Source organism: Nelumbo nucifera, chromosome 1 (genome assembly GCF_055504915.1).
Source record: "Nelumbo nucifera cultivar China Antique chromosome 1, China Antique-T2T, whole genome shotgun sequence".
Taxonomy (NCBI): domain Eukaryota; kingdom Viridiplantae; phylum Streptophyta; class Magnoliopsida; order Proteales; family Nelumbonaceae; genus Nelumbo; species Nelumbo nucifera.
In genome coordinates, this window is record NC_142649.1 from 90179828 (window position 1) to 90202736 (window position 22909).

A 22909-nucleotide genomic window follows, 5' to 3' on the forward strand; every position below is an offset into this window, starting at 1 on the left:
TCATTAATCAACCGTTAAATGACATTGGAAAAGTCAAAAATGCCCTAAGAATGCCACCTAATTCTCTTTATCAACCATCCAACATTGCCAATAAAATAAACAGTCCCAAATTCTAGATTCCTCTAAACAATTATCAAACTTTTTTGAATAGAAGATGCTAGGATTTGGGACTGCTCAATTTTTTGTCAATGTTTGGATGGTGATAAAGAAAATTAGATGGCATTCGAAGGGTATTTTTGACTTTTCAAATGTCACTTAATAGCTGATTAACGGGCTTATTAATAGTGGGTACTGGATTGTCATATTTTGAAAGTCCGGATATTGGATTGTCACATTTTAAAAGTTTGAGTACTGAATTGTCGCATTTTAAAATTCGGGGACCAAATTGCCACTCGAGCCAAAGTACAAGATACTGATCAGGAATTTTCCCTATTAAGAATGGGACTTTCAGTTTTCTTAGGATCAAAAGAGGATTGAGCAAGTCATAGGCTTATTTGAATTTGATTTAAACTCCAAGATATACTTTTCTCACCATTGTTGAACAAAACGCTATTTCTGCCCCTTCCCCACCCCCCATATGAAGTACCAAGCTATCACTATCTAGGAAAGGATTTGTTCCACTAGAAGCCTATCAGAGTATTTGTTGATCAGAAAATTTAAGGCTTCAATGAAGGAAAGTAAATTTGGAGGGAACGAAATTGACCAAGGACTTGCGAAGAGAATGGCTCTTGCAAACGGACAGTGGAGAAAAAGATGCATAGTATTTTCTAAGGGGCGTTGACACATGGGGCATTCTGAGTGATCAGTTATTCCTCTGGTAATAAGGTCAGATTTACACAGGAAAAAAAATTCTTAACAAAAGCCAAAGAAAAAGCTTGAATTTTGGGGAATTTTTAGTTTCTAAACAGATTTAACCCATTTGGAGCTGATGATAGGGCAGATGTTATTCTTGGAATTCCATGCATCATCATCAAATTTTTTTGGTTGTAAATTGCCCATTTTATGCCTTAGTCCAGATGAAAGTATCTTGATGATTGCTGGTGATGGGAGTATTATAGATGAGGTCAAAAATGTACGGGAAATGGTATTGAACAGCTTCTCTATTCCAATTAGAAGAGTCACTCACAATGAGCTGATGAGCTCCTTGATCATAATTCATAAGTAGGTTATTTTCTTTCTGTCTTGGGCCATAAGGAGCTGAGAAGCTCCTATTATTTAAGATCCATTTGAAGTCCCAGGCTACAAGATTGGAGTTGCAAATTTTTACTCCCAAATCCAGACAAAGATTTTGCATGGCTTCCGTAAGGATTTTCCAACCTTTAGAGGACGAGGCAGGGGTTTTTCTAGGTAAAGAATTTTCACCATGAAGACACTTTCCTTTTAAAACTCTCACCCACAGGGGAATCAAGTTCAGTTAGAAAGCACCAAGCAAACTTGGTCAAGAGAGCTATATTCCTAAAAGACAGACTTCCTAATCCCAATCCTCCCCTAGTTTTGGGGCACACAGCTTATCCCAAGCAGCCCATTTGAGATGTTTTTTATCTCCTTTCTCATTCCACCAAAATTGTCTCATACTTTTCTCCAAAGAGTTTATCATTTTCTGGGGACATTTAGAGACACTCATGCTATAGATAGGAGTTGAGTGGAGCATTGAGTGGATTAAGGTTTGTTTTCCAGCATAAGAGAGGGAATTTGCTTTCCATTTGCTTAGGCGAGCCTTAAATCTATCCACCAAGAAATCAAAGGTTTGGCTGCTTCTTCTATTCCAGAGGATGGTCATACCAAGGTATTTACATGATGGGTCAAGAGAGGCCATATGCAGTTGTCTTTTGATAATTTTTGCCCCTTTGCTAGGAGTGTTTTTGCTGAAAAAGATTCCAGATTTTTTCCAATTTATGGCAAGACCAGAAAGATCCTGGAATTGATTTAGCAGATCCTTAAAGTTTGCTGCTTCCTCCCTATTATCCCTATACAGTAGAAGAACATCATCAACAAACATGAGATGGCTTATGGAAGGGACATCTTTCCCCACCTTGATTCCCAGGAGTTTGCCTTCAGCATTAGCTTTGAGAATCGGCCTAGAGAGGCCTTCCATAGCAATTACAAACAGGTAAGGTGATAAAGGATCACCTTGCCTAATTCCTCTAGGGGGAGCAAAAAATCCCTCTAAAGACCCACTTATGAGGACATAGAATTGCACAGAGGTGACACAAGTCTTAATCATCTCACACCATTCTTTCGAGAGAACCAAGAGATGAAAGGGCCCACCAAATGTAGTCCCACTCTAGAGAGTCAAAAGCCTTTGACATATCAAGTTTTAAGGCCATGTAGCTTTTCTTTGTTTTCCTTGCTTTTAGATTATGGAAAATTTCCTGGGCTGGGATGATATTATCTTGAATTAATCGCTCTTTCACAAAAGCAGATTGGAAATGAGAGTTTCATTTCTCAAGCAAGGGTTTCATCCTGTTTGCTAGGAGCTTTGAGATTATTTTGTACAGGACATTGCAAAGGTTGATTGACCTATAGTGATCGACTCTGGAAGGGAATTTGGTTTTTGGGATGAGGGAAATGAAGGTATGGTTTATATTATTCAAAAAAAATTTGTTTAGGAAAAAATCTCTCACAAATTCATGTATTTCCTTTCCCATTAGAGCCCAGAAATTTTGGTACACTAGAGCGGGGAAGCCATTAGGATCAATAGATTTTAGACTGCCCTAGAGAAAAGACTACCTCCTTAATCAGCATATCAAAGAAACCATCTAGACATGAGAAGCTACTTTGTCTTATACTTTGGAATTGATCCTCAAAGTAGTCAACAAAGATTTTAGCTATTCCTTCTTGATCTAAAACACAATTGTCCTCCTTATCTTTGATCCAATCAATTTGGTTTCTTTGCCTTCTAAATTTACAACTCTATGAAAATAGCTTGTATTCCTATCACTCTCCTTAGCCATAATTGTCTAGATTTCTGTCTCCAAAATGATTCTTGCTGATTAAGAAGTTTCTCTCTCATCATGACTAGCTCTTTTATCTTTTGGGTCTGGCTTTCACTAGCATCTCCTAACTCAAGCTCTAGGAGTTTCTTATTTAATTCCTCCACTTTTTTGTTGATCATAACAAAGTTTGTTCCAAATTTTAATTTTCTCTTGATTCGACTCAATTTCCTAGAAATCCTAAAACTAGCAAACCCTGATGTTGTCTAAGGCCACTCTTCCTGAATGATGTTGGCACTGTCAGATTCTAAAAGCTAGCCCTAGAAGAATTTGAAAGGTTTTGGCTTTCGAATCTCAGTTGGGTTTAGAAAGACTTGGATTAGCTTGTAGCCTGAGACCCATTTGGGGCAGGCTTGACCTTTGAGAATGCTAAAAAGGTTAATGTAGTCCACTACGACAAACAAATGGTCCAATTTTTTCTCCTTTTTACCTAGTCTCGATTGCCCATTTAACCATGTCTTGGCCCCCCAGCAATGCTGACTTCTTGAAGTTGGAAGAAGTCTATAAAGCTTCTAAATTGCCTGCCCAATCTAGAGTTTGTAGGGGTATAATTGGATTCATCCTCACTATTACAGTCATTGTTAAGATCCAGATTGAAGTCTCCAACTATGGTGAGAGGGGTTGAATTGACTGAGAGATTGAAGATTTCTTTAAATGATTGCCAAAATTCATTTTCTAATTGCTTATTTGGCTCTCCATATAAACAGCAAAGAGTTCAAGGGACATTGGCAGGGAAAGATTTGACATTAACAATTATGAACCTAGGAGAAGTTTTCAGGATCTCAACTTCTATGTTTTTCTTCCAGAAAATGGCTAACCCCCAGATAAACCTATGGCTTCAACGAAGCATGAGTAAGGGTAGCTTATTCTTTTTTTGTAGAATCGTCATTTTATGAGTTTGAACTTTTGTTTCTAAAAGGAAAATTAGGTCAGGCGCCTCCTTTTCAAGGAAGGGGAAATCCATCATATGGATGGCCAAACTATGCTAGACGGCTGGGCGAAATTTCAAAAATTTTCTTTTACCCTTCCGGGAATCGTATTCCCAATTTTAGAAAAAAAACTGCATCTTTCAAGGATCATTCTTGCATCGAACTGAACCAGATCTGAAACCAAAAGAAAAGGAGAAGTATACCTGATACAGAATCCACAAGTGTAGCTCCCAAAGTGGTAGTTCACGCCCAGTTAGGGTACCAAAACCAGCTTCCACTGAAGATGGCGCAGCTTGAATTGAAGCCGGTTCAGTAACACAGTCCTTCAGCAAGAATTGTAATCCAACAGCTTGGATCGAGCAAGGGAGGTGAGCACAAATTGGATATGATATTTTCTTACAAAAATCAGATATCATAACTGATCTTTATTAGTTCAAAAACTAGAGGTTGAACTAGGGTTTAGGGTGGCAAGAGCAAAAGGAGAGAATTGAGAGCAAATGAGATAACTGGAGCAATTTGCTCTCCTCCTTCTATAAGCCTTAAGAACCAACACTCCTAATCGAATTAGGAGGGTCCTAATCCAAATCTTTATTTGGATCTGGACTCTTTAAGTGAACAAGAGTTATCCTCATATCCTAATTGCCGATCCAAACCCATATTCGCCCATGTCACATGACTGCTTAAGCTGTCATGTGACCACTTCATTAATCTAATTAATCAGGGGCTTTAGGCCAATTAAGTAAGTGGCTCATGACCCAAGATAGTTGTTGGCCCATTTGGTTTTCTTTGTATGGCGTGGGACCCCAACAATGACCTCACATAAGCCCATATGGGTTCAGCCCAACTTCTGCAAAAAAGCCTGGCCGAATTCAATGTCAAGTACAGTGAACCGGAAGCGCGTATGGTGTGTCCGGAAGCGCGTCATTAAACACTCTGGAATACCAGTTTAAACATTTATAATTTTTATCATTTCTCAAACAACTACTAACGTAGTAAATGGGTGAGAACGGGTCGTATCCATAGGGAAGCAAGTGAAAAATTAATATATACTTAGATCCGGACAAGAGAATGCAATCAGGAATGGTAGAAAATACGAAAATAAAATCTATTATTGCTGAAATTAAATGCTTCAAATTTAAATAAGACAATAAATAAAAATCAAAATTTAATAAAGTATGGGAATCAACAAGGGAAATAAAAGAAATAAAAAAAAATGACCTAGAATCTGGATCTGGTAGCGGTAGTTGCAAATCGGCCAGACAACTTGCAGAATCCCCTCCTAACAAGAACCGGGCGTCCATCCTTTCTACAACCCTCGAACCCCTCGAGACACCTTAACCTTGAACCGAATGAATTCAGATCTGCAAAATAGAGAAACGAACAAGAATTAAATCTAAAAGATTGCAGAAATAAAAATAACAGAAAAGAAAATAAAGAAAAGAAAAGAATGGTTGACCAGATCCAATGGCGGTAGTTGCATAATGGTTGAATAGCTTGTAGGAACCCCTCCTGATATGATCTAGGCATCCTCCCCTTCTACAACCCTTGAACTCCTCAAGAAACCTTAGCCTTGTTAACTGGGTGAATTGACCAACCCCTTCTCCAGGGCCCCTAGGGTCTTTTTTATAGAGAAGAGTGAATATAATTGGAATTAGAGAGAAAGATGGAGTGACAGTTGGGTTTTAGCAAAAATATGGGTGCCCTGGGGTTTAGAATGAAGGGTTAGGATGGTTCTAGGGTGATCCTAAGGCTCAGAAGAAAAGGAGAAGGCACCCAATATTATCTAAGGCTGAGATTTAATGGCTAAAGGCTGAATGGTGAAGATTATAAGTTAGAATGCTAAAAAGAGAGTGCTCTATAATGGATGGTGGAGATTAGAAGGGATGCAAGGTGATGATTTACCAGTTAGGGGCGGCTAGGGTTTGTTAAGAGTGAAAAGAATGGGTTAAAAGGCGCCCTAGGGTTTGCTTAGGCGTGGGGAGCATGCTAATATAGTAGGAGGGGCGCCAAACTGGGTTTAGCAGCTAGGAGGCGCCTTCCAACTTTTAGTTTTTCACAAAAACACCCCCTTTCTCAGTTGGACTTCGCACCAACTTCCCAAAATTTGCATTTCAGCCATGAAAACTTCCCAGTTTTGCACAGAATTTGCACAGGGACCCTCAAAGGTCACAACATTGAAATTAACTAGAAAAATGACACAAGTTGACAACTCTAAGGCCGAAAATACCATTGAATTGATGCCCATAAGGCATCAAAATGTAGGGTTATCACAGTACCAAAATCGAGTCTAGGGGTCATGTCTAACTTTCCAGTTTTTCCCACCAGTCTCCAAGGTCCATGACAATACTAGAAAATGGTTTGGGTTCAGTGTTTCAAACAAACACACACTGCATGTGCTTTGGGTCCAACCCTGGCAACTGAGACAAGTTGCCCCAACCTTCTTGGCAGCACATCAGTGTCAGCCTTGGTAGGATAAACTTCCCCAAGTCTATTCAACGGCTGAGAACATTCTAATCTAACACGAGTCTCATAAGTGTCCAGTTTAAGGGTAATTACACAAAAACACACCAATTATAACACAAATCAATTATCTACTTTCACTCAATTACAATAAATGGATATGTACATCAATCTGATTGGAGCTAAGGGATACACTATCTAACATCTTTTTCACATAATTCATAAAATTCAAATTAAATGGTTTCCTACAGACGCCTCTACAATTCCAGGCAAATATAGAGAATCCACTTAGAGCGGTTAAGGGATGAAATACCTCTTCAAAGTTATGCCTTTGGTTTGTCTCATGAACCTCTTCCATTATAATAGATGTGTCAGCAACACTCTCATTCTGACGATCAATAGCCTTGGGTCTTTCAGAGGACGAAGGAATTTGCTCATATGGGATACTTGAAGGACCAAGGTCACTAGCATGCAAGTTTCCATAAATTCTTAAGGTAGAAAAGGTCTTCTTCCAAGGCTCTTCTTGGCATTTTGTGGCTTGGATCAGGGCTCATGGCCCAACTAGAAGTACCAAGAGTTTGGTTCGGGTTCAGATGGATCAAGTTAACAAGTTGCCCGCTGGCAAAGAGAGTAAGAAGGCTCAATCTGACTCCACTCGTGGCCCTTTCGAATTGTTCGAGGATTCTGTTAGCCTGGGAAAAAGGAGTGTCATGATTTGCAACCCACCAACTGAGGTCTTCCCGAATCTAAACTTCTAGATCTTTTGGAGCAAGGTGATAGGTTCATTGTACCTAGTCATTCTCTTCAATGCTTGTGCAGCAGTCACGTTGGTTGATCGCCTCTAGGATGTTCGATTAATGTACAAGCGGGAGAACTCTGAATATATGCGGTAGAAGGTGCAATTGGCCAAGTTTTAGGCTGTGGGAGAACGATCGGCCACACTAGAGAGAGAGGTGGCTGAGCTTAAGGCATAGCTAGCCGAGCAGGCCAGCGTTGTTCGGGGGCTGAGGCAGGAGATCTTTGCGCTGAAGGCGGAGTGGGAGAGGTTGAAGCAGGAGGCTGCCGAGGAGGTAGTCAACCGATATAAGGCATCAGAGGAGATGTAGTTGCACATGGACGAGTATGCCGAGGCTTCTTTCACAGCCGGATTCAACGTCTTTCGCTGAAGGATCCTTCGTCGCCACCCGGAGCTAGCTGAGGAATCGTAGGGCTGGGGAGCTTGCGATCCATATACTCCATAGGGTTCCGCCGAGGAAGCCAATGAAGAGGTTGGGAATGAGGCTGAAGCTGTTGATGGGGCTATAGACTATATTGCCAAGGATTGAGCGGTTGTTTCTTCCTAGTTATGCTTTTTCTGTCTTTGTTGTGCTCTCTTTTTTTTTGTATTGGCTCGGTATGTCGAGCCTTAAACGATGTAATGGAATTTCTTAAGTTAAATATCAACTCTTCTTTGTGTTGACTATATACATGCATCTTGTTGTTATTGCTATTTTCACTTGTGTGTTTTTCTTTTTCTAGCCAAAGCATGGCCAGCCGGGCTGTTGTGCGTGCCGAGTCGAGCTATACCTCGGTGTCTCATTACTTGTACGATTTCCTTTCGTTGGCCAAGGCATGGCCGGCCGGGCTACTATGCGGTTCGAGCCGGACTGTGCCTCAGGCATCCTCTTCATCCTTACACAATTTTCTTTTACTAGTCGGGGCATGGCCGGCCGAGCTATGCCTCGGCTTTCCCAGTCTTTTGCTGACCAAGGTGTAGTTGTCCAAGATCTTTCGGGTCTCGGGAGCCTTTGGGGCCCTTCTAGGGCTAGCCGTTTGACAGCTAGCTCAACCGTTAATCGGTGGTTGTGTGGAGTTCCATGATCGCCCTCAGGCCTTGGTGGACGGGGGTGTTCTTTCTCCACATTTAGGCTCAGCCGTGGTCAGCTGAGTCTTGTAGCTTAGCCGGCGATGCGCTGCCGATCCAGGCGTTATAGACTCGGTCATTCTTGGGTCGGCGAAATCGACTTGGTCGATAGTGCGGCTTGTGCATGTGTAGTGTGTGCGGTGGGCGTGTATGTGCTTGTAGGTTGGAGATGTAGCTTGAGAAAAGAGATTTTTATTGCTTTTAGATTGTCTGGTAATACATCCTAAGATTTTCTGAGTTCTAGCTCCTAGGTATTGGTGGGTCTTTGAGGTCTTCAAGTCTATAAGTACTCGGTCCGAGGACCCTGGTGACTCTATACGACCATTCCCAGTTTGGTCCAAGCTTGCCTTCTCCTGGTGCAGGGACTATGACTCTGTGTAGGACGAAGTCGCCTGTCTTGAATTCGCGTCTCCTAACCTTGGAACCGTAGTGCTTTGCCATCCTTCGCTGTTGTGCAACCATTCTTATATGTGGTCGGACCCGGGCTTCCTCTACTAGGTCCAACTCTGAGCGTAGATCTTCGTCATTTTTCCCCTCGTTGAATAGCTCAGTCCGGAGAGTTGGGGAACCTATCTCCATGGGGACCATGGCCTCGGCCCCATAGGTCAGGCTAAAAGGGGTCTCTCCGATGGTAGCCCATGAGGTCATCCTGTATGCCTAGAGAATGCTCGGTAGCTCCTCAACCCACCTTCCCTTGGCTTGATCTAAGCGCGTTTTCAAGCCGTGTAACAGGATGCGGTTGGTTACCTCAGTCTACCCGTTACTCTGGGGTCGGTGCACTACAGTAATCCGATGGTTGATTTTTAGGTCGGCACAGAGGGCTTCGAACTTCCTGTCGGTAAACTGTGTCCCAATGTATGTGATGAGCACACGAGGGATGCCAAAGCGACAAACAGTATCCTGCTAGAAAAAGTTCTGGGCATTATGGGCGGTGATGTGTGCCAAGACTTCAGCTTCCACCCACTTCGTCAAGTAGTCCACTACTACGAGAAGGAATTTCTTTTGTGCAACCGCGGTGGGGAAAGGGCCGAGGAAGTCCATTCCCCATTAGGCGAACGGCCACGGGCTGGTGGTCAGCTTCAAAGGGGTCGCGGGCTGGTGATAGAGATTGGAGTGCCATTGGCAACTGTCGCACTTTCAAACTAATTGGGCGGCATCCTGCTTCATCGTCGACCAGAAGTATCCCTGGCGGGTTACCTTATGGGATAATGTGCATGCACCGGGGTGATCTCCGCAAATGCCTTCATGTATCTCCCTGAAGACGTAATCTGCTTCGGATGGGGGGAGACACTTCAGGTATGGGAGAGTGTGAGAGCAACGATAGAGTTGGCCCTATATTAGGCAATACCACGCCGCTCTGTGTTGAAGCTTCTTCGCTTCTACTTGGTCTTTTAGGAGAGTACCTTCTAGAAGATACTCGATTATGGGGTCCACCCAAGATGGGTCGTGCCGTATTGGGAGGACAAGAAGGGTCATTGGTGTGATGCTCGACTGGGCTAGTGTGTCCATTTGTTCAATTGAGTCAAGGTCGTTCTGCGGCGAGTTAGCTAACTTCAAAAGGGCATCGGCTCGGGTGTTCTCGGCTCGCGGGATCTGTTGAATATTGAAGTGCTCAAGCTGCTGAATGAGCTCCTACAACTTTTTGAGATTACTCACCATGGAGGGGGTCTGAGCCTCGAACTAGCCATGGATTTGGTTGACCAGTAGCTACGAGTCACTGAAGGCCTCGATTCTTTGGGCCCCAAGGTTCAAGGCAAGACAGAGCCCAACAATCAGGACCTATACTCGACCTCGTTGTTGGATGCCATAAACTCAAACCTGAGGGCATGTTCCAATACTGCTTGTAGAAGTGATAGGCATCAGATGCCTTGTTCTTCTTCTGCTTCTTGGGCTTGGCAGCTTTCTTCTGAGGCTTCTTTGCCTTTCTCTTTTTCTTGCCCGATTTGTTAGCTTTAACAAGCATAACCACAGGCTCATCCTTCTTAAGTAAGTCCTCGGCCCTCTGCAACATATTGCTGAGTTCCTGGATGCTGACATTTAGCTTGTTCATATTATAGTTCATTATGAACGCATTGAAGGAAGAGGGCAAAGAATTTAGGATGGCATCTACTTGTGTGCCAAGATCTAGCCCGGATCCAAGAGCTTCGAGTTCGTTAATGTAGCCCATCATCCGAAGACAATGGTCATGAACTTTCTGCCCTTTGGACATCTGCGCGGTCATGAACAGTTTCAAAACCTTCTGTCGTGTAGAACGATTATGCTCTTCATACATTGTCTTTAGACTATCCAATATGTCCTTGCCTAGTTCGATCTGATCGAACTACCTCTGTATTGAGTTGTCCAGTGAGGCAATGACAAAGCAGCGGGCTAGGAGTTCTTATCCTCCCAATCTTGGTACTCCCTCCTTCGGGCCTCAGAAACCCTATCACCCGGACGCTCCGGGGCAGGATTTTTCACTACCTTATCTAACTTTTTGGAAGTTAGGACCAGTATAAGATTTTTGTACCAGTCGGCATAGTTTGGGCCCTTAAGCTTGTTATCGTCTAGAAGCTTTGTGAATTGACCGTTTACCATTTTCTGGTAAAACAGCAAAGACGTTAGTCCACAACCTTAGTTTGATTCATTTTACCTACATAGATATGGCTTTTAATCTATGTTCCATTCCCATTTGTTCAACTCAGTGATGGAGACGGCAAAATGTCTCTGGAAATGTGGGAAATCACATAGGGTGCGTGAAGCCAACTGTTTCAGCTGCAAAACCCCACCACCTTTCTATGACGGATCATATCCATCATCGTATGAGTTTCCCTTTGGCCTCTGTTAGACAAGGTTTAGAGCCGTTTTCAGGTAAACCTTTCTATCCAGTGAGTGCTCACCCATCATATTCAGGTTACGCCAAGGTACCGTGAGAGAGTTCCCATTTTCTGGTGAAGCCCCTCCCACATCGGTCTATGATGCCCCAATCATCTCATCAAACACTCTGACATATCCAATAGCAAATGGATAGCCCAATTTTATGGTATGTTTCCTCATTACTGAATGACCCATCATTGTGCTAATGCGGAAGGCCTTTAGAGAGTCCATCACATGGATCTCCCTATCACATGCACCCATATTTGCTAGAGAGAACAAAATTACGCCCTAGTTAATTTTAGGTCAAACTAGAGTGGCTCCCACTGACTTTCATAAAGTCAGATTTCTGGTGGGCCTTAATCGGCTAAGGTTTCCGCACGTGTCCCTTTTCAGGGTTGTGGGGCCCACTATGAAAGGAAGGGGTTATCCAATGACCTTAGGGCACACCATGGCAATGATGTGCATTCAGCCATGGTGTGCGTAAGAGCCACTAACGATTCATCATGAGCCAAGTGCTTATGGCTCATGGTCGCAGCACATCATACATCCACACATCACATGCAATGGAAGAGTTGATCCAATCAAATTAACTACTATAAAGCCCATTAACCAGCCCATTTAAAACATAACATTAACTATTAATGCTGACTAGGTATATGGGCTGAATCGCAGTTAGCAGTTCGGCCCATATAGCTTTTCTCACAGGAGTGGGCTTTTGCAGTTTTAACCCTTTAAAACTGGGCTTTACAGGTGGGTCGAAGTAATACCTGCAATTGAACATCAGATTTGGAACTGCAAGTGTGAGAAAATTGGACTGAAAGCAGTCCCCTTCGAACCCTAGATTCAGTCCAAACGGTTTTGGTCCAATCTAGTCCGAAATTGTCCGAAACTGATTTTCAATTCAAGAGTTAATTCATGAAAGATCTGAAATTAATAATTTTTTATTTTAAACAATCATAAATCAAATATGCATTGTTCACACCACCTGCAAAACAGAGGTTAATCACTAGGGTTGCAGTTTCATAAACTACAAAACGCAGAATGCGATTTCTTCATCTACAAATATCCAACGCCGCTTCTTCTTCAATCAAGAAAATAAAAAATTACAGAAATCCTATTTCTATTAATTAATTACATTCTTGATCAAATCCTATACATTCAATCTAGAAAAATAAAAAAATTATTTTACTGACCAAATTGAATGAATAATAAAAAAAATGGTTGTGCAGACCATCTGCACCAAATCTGCACTTCGATCTCCAGGTTTGAATAGTCCATTAAATCAAAATAAATAAAGAACAGTTCTAAATAAATTTTAGATTTAATAAAAATTAATTTCAGATCAAACGCCCTCAACAAGAAACAATTTCTGGAAATAAAAAAAATAATCTGCACAAATCTTGATAGAACAACTTCTGCCCATCTGCGCAGGTTTAGATCTGATTTTCTTGGTTCAAGATTCGAACCTGTGGCTCTGATACCACTGAAAGAATGGTAGGATCCACCGTATGGATGCCAAAAAGGATGCGGAATGGGTGGGCGAATTTCAAAAAAAATTTCCTACCTTCTTCCAACTGGGAATCATATTCCCTAAATTTAGAATACAATATCCAAGGATCCTACTTGAACCATAATCGAACCAGATTTGAACCAAAAGACAAGAGAGAATTATACCTGATCCAAAGAAACAGTATCTCCCAAAGTTGGTGTTCACGCCCAAAGAGGACACCAAGATCCACTCCTGCTGAAGATGACACAGCAATCAGTGGAACGAAACCATCAGAGTGCATCCAACACACTGAATCCTTCACAAGAATCCTCTGGAAACGCAGAGCACCGAATCCTTTCAGTTCCTTCTGCAGGACTGATATCAAGAACTTATTTATTGATTTCTTTCCTTCAAAGATCAAATCTTTTCAGAGAATGGCAGCGGCTGGAGGAGAATTCCTGAGATGAAGATGGTGAATGTTGCTTCTCTTCTCTCTGGAATGTATGAGATCCTATCTCAATTCGCAGGAGGATTTCTTGCTCAAAAACCCTAGGTTCGAATTTTGTTGTATATCAATTAGGGTTTCTCCTCTTTTTCTTATTGATTAAGAAATCTCCTAATCCCATTAGGAGTTATCCCAATCCAAATCAGCATCTGGACAGAGGATGATCTTAATCCTATCTGCAGATTAGGTTTTCTTACTCCTAATCTCATCAAGAGATTACCAGATTCAAATCTTATTCGAATTTGGTCTCCTAAAGTGGATTAGGTTAAAGGCCCAATCCTTTTGCTAACCTTAATCTCAGATCCGCCCCATAAGTGGGTGATCATATCAGCCTAGTTCGAAATGGGCTTTTGGCCCATTAAGTAATCAGTGCTCAAATGGTTTCCAATTTGCTGCCCAGTTGGGCTTCTTTGTATGGCGTGGGACCCAAGCATTGATCTACACACTAGCCACATGGGTTCGGCCCAACCTTTATTACAAGGCCTAGCTGAATTCACTGAAAAGCCCAATGAACCCCTGAGCCCATCACATGGACCCTATGGGCCCAACACTTACACTAAGTGGTCCCTGGGCCAAGCCATCTTATAAAAGCCCAGGGACTGTGGGCAGGTGCAAGACTAGCCCATCAGGTATTATCCTAAATGGCCTTACACTTAACCTCTCAGCCCATAATGATCAAGCACTGCCCGACAAGAGAGGACCTCTCCTTCGGCTGCAACGAACAGTGTTGCACTCTCCACTCACATGGATCCCAGGAATTAAAACCATTTGCAAACAACTTGAAAAAGAAAATACCTATATATCATATATATAAATTTTGCAAAACAAAATTCCAACGATTGAAATCAACTGCCAGCAGTTTGGTTTCCATCAGTTTGGTTTCCAACATGCCCAGGTTTTGACTCCCGCTAAGGATCTCACTGATTGGCATATCAAAGACAGCCCGATCCGACACCTAGTGAAGTATCATAATCGAGTCTAGGGGTCAGGTGTAATTTTCCAGTTTTGCCCATCTATCTCTAAGGTCCAGGGTAATACTGGAAATCTGGTTCCGTTCAAGGATTCGAGTAATCTCATACTGCATGTGCCTTGGATCTTACCCTGGTGGCCGAGACAGGCCATCCCAACACTTGGCGGCACACCAGTATCAGCCTTGGCAAGATAAATCTCCCCAGACTTATCCAATGGCTGTGAACATTTAAAACTAACACGAGTCTCAATAAGTGTCCAGTTTTACGGTCTTACACAGAATCATACCAAACAACATGAATCAAACATGCACTTTAAATGTCAAAAGTACATCAAATCATATTGAAGCTAAGGGCATAAAAAACTGTCTAACATTATCTTCTCCGGATTTGCTTTGATCCCTCTCTATGTAACCATGAACCCTAGGAACTTGCCGAAGCCAACCCCGAAAGCGCACTTGGATGGGTTTAGCTTCATCTTGTATTTTATGAGGGTGTCGAAGATTTCGCGAAGGTCGGCCAAGTGATGCTTGACCTTCTTTCTCTTTACGAGCATATCGTCGACATATGCCTCTACATTCCGGCTGAGTTGTTCTTTGAATACCTCATTCATCGGCCGTTGATAAGTGGTGCCGGCGTTTTTGAGGCCGAAGGGCATTACCTTGTAGCAGTACAGGTCACGGTCGGTGATAAAAGTTGTTCGCTCCTGGTCATCCGGGTGCATCTAGGTTTGGTTGTAGCCTGAGAAGGCACCCATGAAGCTCAGCAGCTCATGTCCCACCGTTGCATCGACGAGTTGGTCGATCCACAGCAGGGGGAAGCTGCCTTTCGGGCAGGCCTTATTTAAGTCAATGAAGTCGATGCAGATTCTCCACTTTCTGTTGGCCTTCTTCACCATTACTATGTTGGTAAAACAGTCGGGGTACTAGACTTCCCGAATGAAGCCGGAGTTGAGCAATTTACGTACTTCATCGGTGATCACATGTCACCATTCTGTGGCGAAGTTTCTCTTTTTCTGCTTCACAGGTCGGTAACGGGGGTCGATGTTCAGCCGATGTGTGATAACTTTAGGGTCGATCCCGAGCATGTCCACTGCCAACCAAAAGAATACGTCGGTGTTGTTCCTTAGTAGTTGCACAAGTTCTTCTTGGAGGTGATCGTCTAGTAGGGAGCCAACTTGGACTGTCTTCTCGGGATCTTCTTGAGAGAGGGGGACCTGGATGAGGTCTTCCACGGGTTGGCCACGTTGTTCCTTTACCTCATCACGTAGGTCATAGGCCTCCGCCATCAGTGTCTCAGCGGTAGTACGTGGCCCTCGACAGGAGAGCTGATAGCAATGCCGCGCTACTCTCTCCGCATGCCACCCCTATGCTGTACCTAGTAGGAAATTTCATGGCAAGGTGGTATGTCGAGACTGCGGCCTGCAGAGCATTGAGGGTTGGTCTTCCAAGGATTATGTTGTAAGAGGAGGGGCAACGCACCACGATGAAGTCTACCATGGCCGTCGTAGTGATGTCACCATCCCCGATCAAGAGGGAAAGAGTTATCCTCCCAATGGACAGGAGGGACTCTCCCGAGAATCCCATCAAGGGCGTGCTAACCGGTGTGAGCCACTCTCTGTCGATGTCGAACTTTTTGGATAGTACATTGGCAGAGCTCCTTGTGTTGACTAGGATTCGCCACAACTCGAAGTTTGCCACCACGGTTGTGATGACCAAGGCATCATCGTGTGGTGTCTGGACCCCTCGGAGGTCATCATCGGTAAAGGTGATAGATGTGCTAAGTTTCTTCCTATGACCTCGGTTGTCGATCTCGCACAGCCGAGCATATCTCTTCCGACCCGTGCTACTCTCCCCTTCGGCAACGGTTCCCCCTGATATGACGTGGATAACGCCGGCTGGGAGACCTCAGGGCGGCGGTTGTTGATCTTCATCCGTTCTCCGCTCTTCTTTGGCCAGCTTCTCACTTCTGTCAATGAAGTCGTTGAGGTAACCATGCCTAATCAGATCTTCAATATGGTTGTACAGGTCGAAACAATTCTCTATATCATGGCCGTGGTCTTTGTGGAACTCGCAGTATTTGTCTCGATTCCTCTTGTTACTTTGTGTCTTCATCTTCTCGGGCCACCTAACATAGTTGCGGTCAAGGATTTGCATCAGAATTTCAAACCGGGGAATATTGAGCGGCATGAAATTCCGGTAGGTCGGTGGGGGCGTCCGAGGTCTATGGTATGGTCGGCGATCCTATCTCTTATGATCTCTATCCGATCTCTCGGTCTTTCGTTCAACGGTGTCTCTCCTCTTCTTGTCGAGCTTCTCATCTTCGTCTCTGAGTTGTGCCTAAGCCTCCTCGGCTTGATATACTTCTACGCATGGCTCATTAGCGAGACTAGCGTCTGATGAGGATTTTTGGAGATGGAGAAGTTGAACGGTGAAGGGCGGAGACTGTGCTGTATGGCCGTAACTGTGACTGATTGGTTCAAGTCTCTAACCTGGAGTGCTTCCTTATTGAACCTCGCCAGGTAATCTCTGAGGGACTCCGCCTTCTTCTATCAGATTTGCATGAGGCTGGTCGAAGTTTTCCAGTTCTTCTGGCTAGCAGTGAACTACGCCAGAATTTGGGTCTCTAGCTGGTCCCATGATGTTATGGACCGTGGTGGTAGGGAGGAGTACCACACCAGAGCTAGGCCTTGCAGGGTGGCTACAAGGGCTTCGCACACCAGTCCTTTCGACGCGCCGTGCAACATCATCTGAGCTTTGAGTGCCGCAATATGGTCGAAGGGGTCAAAGTTCCTGTCGTACTTGTCGAACTGGGGGGCTCGCCATTCAGCAGGGGGTATCTTGTCCATGATGTCCTGGACGAAGGGTAGCTCCTTGGTGATATGCATGGTAGCCCGCGCGGGCTGGCCCACGGCGGGTGCCATGCTCTTGTGAGTCTGAATGCGTTCCAATTCTTCTAAACGTTGTTGGAGCTCTTTGATCTTGGCATCTCTGTTGTCCGGGGCCGTAGAATGTGTGGCCTTCTTCTTAGGTTGCATAGGGTGATCCTTTACTGTACTTGACTTGGCAACAGAGACCACAAAGGGCGGCGTCCTCTTGCCAAGCCTTTCTCTGGCTGGGATCCAAGCCGACTGGCATGTTTGGCTGCGGTGATCCTGCTCGCGGGAGCGGGCAGTAAAGGCGGGCCTTCGGGTTGTGTCCTACCTCTCTTGCTCAGACCACGCTCCCCTTGCATCAAACCAACGCACATTGGGGTCCTCGGTCCGAGGATTGTCCTTCGTGCGCATCGGGAAGTGAGGGGGGACAGACCTATTAGGTTGCACGACAAACCCCAACGCCTGCATAAACCAGAAGATCTTGTCGACCTTCTCTTGCATAGCTCAGAACAACGATGGGTCCCCGGCGGCCGAGGGTTGTGGGGCTTCTTGATGTGAGGAGCCATGATGTCGGTTCTCCTGAGATGGGGAACAACCTACTGATCATTCGCACTAGTTTTTTGGCATCTTGATTGGTTTTGGGGCTATGCGGCAAAAGATTTTTCGGGAAAGCTTTTTGTGTGTTCCCACAGACGGCGCCAATCTAATGCTACTTAATCCGAGGTGGTGCACGAACTGAGGAGAGCAACCAGATAGTCCTTGCTGATTGGACGGTGCCGATTTTACAAGGACAGTGTCGCGCTATGTATTCTGCGATCAAGAGAAGTCAGAGGCCCGAGGATCTGTCCCCGGGTAGACACTCCAACGTTCAAGTTAGTGAGAGGGCGGTGAATGGTCGGGCCGAGGAATGAAGGTGCTGGTCCGAGCAAAGTAACAGTATGGGTGCTAGAAGTTGGGGGGCCCTTACCTCGAGCATGGAGTACCTTTTTATAGCTGGAGGTCCATCTCCTGGTTGGATTAGGGTTCTAGGATAATCGGGATAAAGCTCTCCGCCGAGGTTACCGAGGTAGAGTCCTACTCCTCGGCGGAGTTGTCCTCCCACCCTTATACGTAGTCGGGCTTATCCGCATGGCGTGTAGCTAATATGGCTAGAGGGATAAGGCGGGGGACCATGGTAGTAACATAGCTCGGTCGGGCTATGCCGACATGGCCGAGTTGAGGTGACGTGGTCGGGCTAGGCTAACTTGGTCGAGCTATGACTGGGCGGCCACATGTCTGTCTGGGCCAGCTCAGCCATGACCCCAATAGGTATAGAAGTCAAAAGTTGGATCCCTTACCTTGAACGGGAGGTACATTTTTATAGTCAAAGATTCATGTCCTGGTCGGATGAGGCTTCCGTGGTTGTCGGGATGAGGTTAATCGTTGAGGTCTTCAGGAGAAGACCTAATCCCTAGCAGAGTCCTCATCCGTACGACGTTCTATTGCCAGGGTCATGCTTATCCACATGACGTGGTGCAGATGTGGCTGGAGAGATAAGATAGGTCGCGGAGGTGATGCGATGCTGATGTGATTAAGGAGATAAGGTGGGTCGCGGAGGTGACATGGTGCTGATGTGGTCGAGGAGATAAGGTGGGCTGTGGAGGTGGCGTGGCACTAACGTGGCCGAGGAGATAAGGTGGCCACGTAAGCGACATATGGCATCTGGGACCAGCTCAACCATATGTTGGACAGTTTTGTATGCCCTTATCTTCAATCAGAATGATGTACTTTATGAGTTTATTGTAAATTAATAAAAGTGCATATTTGATTCATGTTCCCTTAATACGTTTCTGTGTAATACCCTTAAACTAGACACTTAATGAGACTCGTGTTAGTTTAGAATGTTCACAGCCGGTGGGTCGGTCTGGGGAGACCTATCCTGATAAGGCTGACACTGTTGTGCCACCAAGTTGGTTGGGGTGGCTTGTCTCAGCTGCCAGGGTGAGACCCTAGGCACATACAGTGTAGGATTAATTGAATCTTTAAATAGGACCAGATTTCCAGTATTGCCCTCGACCTTGGAGATTAATGGGCAAAACTGGAAAGTTACACCCGACCCCTAAACTCGATTATGATACTGCACTAGGTGTCGGATTGGGCTGTCTTTGATGTACCAATCAGTGAGATCCTTAGCGGGGGTCAAAACCTGGGTATGTTGGGACAGTCTGAGAATTCATCTGAGTGGGTGATCATAGTGACAAGATCAGCCCCTTTGTCGGACAAAGGTAATGATCGGGAATGCACTCTCACTAATGGAAACCAAGACTGCCGGCAGCTGATTTCAATTGTTGAGATTTGTTTTGCAAAGTATATTTTATATGAGATATAAAAGTATATATATATATATATATATTATGGTTTCTAAAATGTTTGCAAAAGGTTTTAATTCCCGGGATCCATATAAGTAGAGAGTGCAACACTGTTCTTTGCAGCCGAGGGAGAGGTTCTCTCTTGTCGGGCAGTGTTTGATCATTATGGGCTGAGAGGTTAAGTGTAAGACCATTGAGGGTAATGCCTGATGGGCTAATCTTGCATCTGCCCACAGTCCCTGGGTGTTACAAGGTGCTTGGCCCAGGGACCACTTAGGGTAAGTGTTGGGCCCATAGAGCCCATTTGATGGGTTTCAGGGGGTGCACTGTCCATGACAGTGTATTCGGCCAGGCCTTGTAACAAAGGCTGGGCCGAACCCATGTGGCTGATGTGTAGATCAATGCTTGGGTCCCACGCCATACAAGGAAGCCCAACTGGGCAGCTGATAGGATGACTAAGTGAGCTCATAAGCTTAATGGGCCTAAAACCCATTTCGAATTGGACTTATTTAATAAGTTAAATATGAGCGAATTCTGAGATGGATCAGCAGATAGGTCTTAACCCTATCCACTTAGAGAGTCCATATCCGAATGTGATTCAGATCTAGAAACCTCCTAATAAGATTAGGAGAAGGTTGATCTAATTTGCAGATAAGATAAGGGTTTATCCTAATCACCTAAAATGATGTCTGATCCAAATATGATTTGGATCAGCAGTTCCTAATTGGATTGGGAGCTGATCTTTTAGGATTACAAAAGAATGAAGGGGCGGCAGCCTTTAGAGAGATAGATACTCACATTCTCTTCAGAGCTGAAATCCCAGAAGAAAGATTTCTGCAATCCCTGTGAAAATCTTTCTTGTCGCCTCCTTCCTGCAGCCGCCAGACATCCAGTTCGATCTCCAGTTCTGTGGGAAAAAGCAAGATTCGATCTTGTCATCAGTTCTTTTAGAAAGAATTGATAGGAAGCTGTGCTCACGTGCCATCCTGCTATTTTTTGCGAAGGACAGAGTTTTTGGATAAGAACACTGTTGATTCTGCTCCATTCTACACTGCGCCATTTTCAGTGGGAGCAGTCTTTGGATCCTTCCTTAGGCGTGAACACCTTCGTTGGGAGATATTATTTCTCCGTAGCAGGTATAATCCTCTCCTACTCCTTTTGGTTCAGATCTGGTTCAGTGTATGGTTCAAGATTGATCCTTAAAAATATGATTTTCTAAATAGGGAATGCGATTCCCAGTTGAAGGGAGAGAAAAATTTTTGAAATTCGCCCCTTTATTCCGCAAGATTTGGACGTCCATACGATAGATCTCTCATCTATTCACCATAACCCAAACAACTTTCATGGGTTTCAATAGTCTGACAAGATAGCAAGGATGAGCCTATTTGTTGGGCTCATTCAACATTATACCCAAACTTCAGCCCTTGTTATAATGGAGTACCTCTGGTCTCTACCTTCCCTCCACTTAGCAAGCAACAACCATTGGTCAAAGACATACCAGGGCCCATTGTCCCCGACGTTATCATAGTCCTCTTGGTATCTAAAATGAAATTTGTAATAGCCTCTACTGAGAGATTGGACCATAAGACTGTTTTCATTCACTCCCCATCTACCATAGACGTCATACATGGTAATGGTGGCTCTAGGAAAAACTATACCTATCATGCAAAGACGCTAGATAGACCTAGTTTCCTCAGATATGTTACTAGCGAAATCAAAACGTCCACATTTGAGCTATCATTGTTTTGAAGGAGTTGAGCGAAGGCAGCTTCCAGATCTTGGTGCTCGCCTTGGATTTCTTCCTCATTAAGAGTTTGATTTTCCACATTATCCTAAGAGAGAGGACAGGATTAAAGAAAGAAACAAAGAGCCCTCTACAGATGTAAGAGACCCCAACGATGGGTAAGAGAAAACAAACCTGAAAAACGTAGACAAGTGCCAAAAAGACATGAACTCAGTCACTGAGAGGAAGAACTCAGAGCTTTGGGAGACAACAGTGAGACTTTCAGAAAGAGTAGAAGGATATGCACTAGGGTAGTATTTAAGGGAAGTCTAGGATATCTCACTAGAACTAGGAGAGAAGCGATAGCTCCAATAGGTAATGAGTTAATACTGACATAGATAAAAGGCATGGAAGGGACTCCGTAAGGAGTTACATCATAAAGCCTATTAAATTAAAGACTAACCATAAAGAGTAGGAAAGAGATACTTCCCCTTGGTCTGCAACATTCATTGCCAAAGGTGAAGTAGAGGTTTCAAAGCCAATTCACCACCTGTTCATCTTCCCTTCAAAGCCGTTATAAACCCTGAACAAGTAGCAGTTCAATCGATCTAAATCTTTACTAAGTATGGAATGTTTTATAAAACATAATATCAAACCAACAGACGAATACATGCTTAATCTCTGAAAGCAGACATTTAATAAGGTGTATCAGGTTTCAGTTTCCGATAACTCTCTACTTTAAAAAATAAGGGTAAATTATAAATACCCCACACTTGTAATTTGGGATTAGTGACAAGCACCCATAAACTTTTATTTGCAATAAAACCCCTCTAAACTTTCACTTTGTGATAAATACCCCTAGTCATTAAGTAAAATTACCGATGCATTAATTTACAAAAATGCCCACCTAAATCTCCTTATTTTCTTTTTTTTCTCTATTTTCTATTAAAGCCTAGTTGACCAAAAATACCTCCTCAAAATTAAATTAGCTAAAATAATAATAATAATTTTTACTAGCAAAGAAAAAAATGTTTTTTTTTAAATCTTGATTCATTTCATTGACATCAATGTCTCTCTTCATCCTAAAATACAAAAATTATCCACTCCTTTTTCCAATAAATCAAGAAAAATAAATGAAACCATAAATTTATATCCATCGAGAAAAAAACTCTCATTTCATTCGAAAATTGAATCCAGCTAGAAATCTACAACGATCTATTGAGGCAATTAAGAGGACTTCAATGTTATATTCAGAGACCTAATCAAAGCATAAATTACTCAAATAAATAAGAAAATGGATAGTTTAGGGATTTAAAAAATTTAACTTATGAATGAGAATCTTTTTCGAAGTTAACTAACAAAATTCTAACGAAGGAAGGTATTTGTGGCAAAGTGGAAGTTCAAAGGGTCTTCATCACAAATAAAAGTTCAAGGGGTATTTGTCATTGACCCCATAATATGGGGGTTTTTGTAATTTACCAAAAAATAATTCAAAGAGTATAAATTAAGAAAGACTTTTTTGTCAAACAAAAAGAGTGAAATATAAAAGAGTGAATTTAGAAACATTTCCATTTTCTTTACTCATTTTGGGGGTATTGGTTTTTCTAACAAGACAATTGCTTTTGTACGGGCAAGGATAAGGGAAGCTTGGGAATCCAAAACCTCTCTTTAGTGAACAAGACCAACCTCATGAGCCTAAGATGGAGAATTTTGAAGGATAACAATAACATTGTTTGGGTGAAAGTATGATGGGAATAAAAAGTATCATATTTGTATCCCCAAATATTCATTCTTTTACATTAAATTAGCACTTAATTGGATTCATTACTCTTGTATTTCGATTCAGGGCAAGCAAGAGGAAGA